The following is a 2,806-nucleotide window of genomic DNA, read 5'->3' on the forward strand; positions in this document are numbered from 1 at the left end:
ACACACACACACACACACATATTTTTCCCTTAAAAAAACACACTCTCACATAAAAAGAGGGAGAAAGAGAGCAGGGTGTGGTAGGGGAACTATTAAATACGTGAACAAATAGACCTAAATTTTTACATTTTTAACTCGACTCAAATAAAGCTTTTTTTTTCAAAAAGATGGCTGAGCAAAGATTGCTCTCGCCTCTTCAACAAAAGGCTGTCTTATTCGCATACCAATTTCCATGTTTGTGTTAACAAGTTTTACGGGGGAGAGAATGTACAAATCGGATAATTTATTCGATCTATCATTCAAATTTTCTAAAGCCTATGCTAATAGCAATTTTACAACGTAGAGCATGGTATGCCTTCAAAGCCTCCATGCTCCAACTGCATAATTAAGGCTGCACGTGAACACGTACATTTTCCCTTTGTGCTAGAAGTTGTTAAGTATTTTTCACCTTCCTTTACGCGGTCTTAAGGACGTTTTCTATACCATAAAACCCTTGAAACTGACAAGCATGTGTGTCCATTAATAACGGCGCTGTGAGCTGATGGCATTATGAATGTGAATGAAAGTCAAGCACTCTTGACATAGGCAGCTGTACACGTAACGCCAGAAGGGGTTAAAGCTTTTAAAAGGGGACCGAAATACCTGACATCAAAACGTACAAAAGGGCAGGCGGCAAGGAACTCTGTGATAGTCGGCGCCAAATATTCAATAGAGGTAGTAAAAGCCAATATTGTATATATGTGTTTTACTTACTGTATTCTCTTTATTCCCGCTAAGGTTTGCAATGCATAATAAAAATTGAAACTGAGCGGCAAAGAATCTCCTTTACCGTCTCATGTGGTGGTCTCACGATGGCGACGAGTTCTTGAAGAAGGTGGCTTTATGGATCTTTCCGTATTTGCCTTTTTATGCTCTCTCAGTAGAGTTTTCTGTCTCCCGTTCTTTTTTCACTTCCCCTATCTATCTATCTATCTATCTATCTATCTATCTATCTATCTATCTATCTATCTATCTATCTATCTATCTATCTATCTATCTATCTATCTATCTATCACTTTTGTGTCCCTTACTTCTTATTTATCTACGTTTACTTCCATTGACTGTGAAATTAGTTATATTTGTTCCTCGATGTTATAGATAATTACTTAACGGCTGTACCTGTTTCGCCTTGATGTCAATAGCAAGTATGCCCTAGTTTGTATGGCTTGTTGTTCCCATTAGCTCCCTTTCTTTTGGAAAGATTGCAGAAAAAAACAGGGAATATTTTTATGCTGAGGAAATTCACCAGTGTTATAAAAGCATCATGCGATATTGTTTTCTGATTGGAGGACAAAAAATGAAACGATGTTGTAAAGCTCATGCATAAACATGATGCGCTTTTTTTCCTTTTATCTCAGGGACACATGGCACATGAATCATGCAAGGGCCAGCTTGTTCTTTACAGCGCTTCCTGCTTGATATGATAATTCCATCTGGCTTTCATTATTTTGTTGTTTATGACATGGGATTTGAGCAATGAATAATCAGCCAAGTCTGATAATTGTTTTGTTTGCCAAAAATAAGTATTCTGTTTCCTTTGGCTGTGAAATTGTAATCGTTGGTCTTGTTTGGCTTGGGGAGGTCTGTGGTGTTTGTTCGTTTGTTTGTTTATTTGTTTGTCTGTTTGTTGTTGTTTTGATTATTTGATAGAACTCCGCCTGTAGGTCATTGCCCTCTTAGGAGGCTAATCAGTCGTTTTATCAAGATATTTGTAAGCTCAAATCCCGGCAACTACAACTTAAGAACTGACCTTTCGCATAATTGCGGTCATCAAAATTACCAACTTTATTTCTTGCATGGTTTTGAACTTCAGCGTAAACGTATATCTGCTCGTGTGGCTTTAGCATTGTCAAGTTCAAGCCGTGCAATTGTTCTCAGTACTTCAGTCTGATTTTGAACATATACCAACGTCATTCACAAAATCCAGACATCTTCACACAGTGGTCCCCAACTCCCAACGGCGACGAGCCAAATGATATCAACTGTAGTGCACTTATCATCATCAGACGCAAAACGCCCCTTTGATGATAAGCGTTAACAAGTGTAAAAAGTACCCGCTCATGCGATAACTAATTCTTTCATCTTTGTTCATACTGTACCCACAAGTGTAGTTTCGAAACGCGACCTACAAAAGCTCTTCTTTAAAGTGAGGCGGATATCCGATAGACCACTGGCGTCAGACAATTTTTATAAAAAGATACACCAGCATAGTATTACAGTACATTATCAGCGGAATTATCTTCTTAACCGTCAGTCCTAGAACTTGATTTTTTTTCGAAATTTATCATGTCATTTTGTTTTGTACTCCACAAAACCACCAGCAGTGGCAGCACTTCTAAATTTCACAAAGGTTAGCTCGTTTCACAAATTATGACGACAAGATACACGGGAGAAATACTCCGAGGTCTTTTTCTTTCAGGAAAGATGAACATTGAATAGCAAGGCGGATCTAATGGGCACTTTTGGTATGAGACCGATACATTCCCACTACCCCCTCCCCATGTCCTTTCTTTCAACAGCAGCAGACTCCTCCTGTTCCCCATCCTTCACCTTTTCTTTTTGACACCCCCCCGACATACACACACTCTACATCTTTGTCCGCTTGTATAACAATGGCCCATCTTTTCATGTTCTCAGCAACACGTCATTATATTTTACAAACTTCGAGCAGAAAACATACATCATTTTGAGTTTATAATTTTTATGCACAAAATACAACGTAGTGTAGAAACAAACTTGTTACTCTTATAAGCAATGATCACCCCCC

At 38.5% G+C, this 2,806-nt stretch overlaps 1 protein-coding gene across 1 annotated transcript in view; it reads left to right on the forward strand.

The window, feature by feature from the left end:
* Positions 1–2,806, forward strand: part of LOC101859853 (slit homolog 2 protein) — a gene marked incomplete in the record, with an annotated part of 216,372 nt that overhangs the window by 98,316 nt on the left and 115,250 nt on the right.

Source organism: Aplysia californica, unplaced genomic scaffold (assembly GCF_000002075.1).
Source record: "Aplysia californica isolate F4 #8 unplaced genomic scaffold, AplCal3.0 scaffold00172, whole genome shotgun sequence".
Taxonomy (NCBI): Eukaryota; Metazoa; Mollusca; class Gastropoda; order Aplysiida; family Aplysiidae; genus Aplysia; species Aplysia californica.